Source organism: Notothenia coriiceps, unplaced genomic scaffold (assembly GCF_000735185.1).
Source record: "Notothenia coriiceps isolate Sejong01 unplaced genomic scaffold, NC01 NC01_scaffold00009659, whole genome shotgun sequence".
NCBI classification, from domain to species: domain Eukaryota; kingdom Metazoa; phylum Chordata; class Actinopteri; order Perciformes; family Nototheniidae; genus Notothenia; species Notothenia coriiceps.
In genome coordinates this window covers 29,362-29,861 of record NW_011342360.1, presented here as the reverse complement: position 1 = coordinate 29,861, position 500 = coordinate 29,362, and the positions used below count along the sequence as shown (strand labels likewise).

Below are 500 nucleotides of genomic sequence, written 5' to 3'. Positions count from 1 at the left end.
AAATGAGAGAAGTAGAAAGTACAGGTATTTGAGTTCAACATGTAAGAAGTAGAAAGTTCAGGTATTTGGGTTCAACATGTAAGAAGTAGAAAGTATAGGTATTTGTGTTCAACATGTAAGAAGTAGAAAGTACAGGTATTTGTGTTCAACATGTAAGAAGTAGAAAGTACAGGTATTTGTGTTCAACATGTAAGAAGTAGAAAGTACAGGTATTTGTGTTCAAAATGTAAGAAGTAGAAAGGTATTTGGGTTCAAAATGTAAGAAGTAGGAAGTACAGGTATTTGTGTTCAAAATGTGAGAAGTAGAAAGTACAGGTATTTGAGTTCAACATGTAAGAAGTAGGAAGTACAGGTATTTGTGTTCAAAATGTAAGAAGTAGAAAGTACAGGTATTTGGGTTCAACATGTTAGAAGTCAAAGTAAAAAGTCGTCAGAAAAATATGTACTGATACCAGAAACATGTACTTAAGTGCAGCAACAAAGTATTTGTACTCCACTAC

General features: G+C 32.8%; 1 protein-coding gene across 1 annotated transcript in view; it reads left to right on the top strand.

Moving 5' to 3' along the window:
• The window catches only part of LOC104945488 (gamma-aminobutyric acid receptor subunit beta-3-like), a 10,407-nt gene that overhangs the window by 3,873 nt on the left and 6,034 nt on the right, over positions 1-500 (top strand). The window lies entirely within an intron of this gene.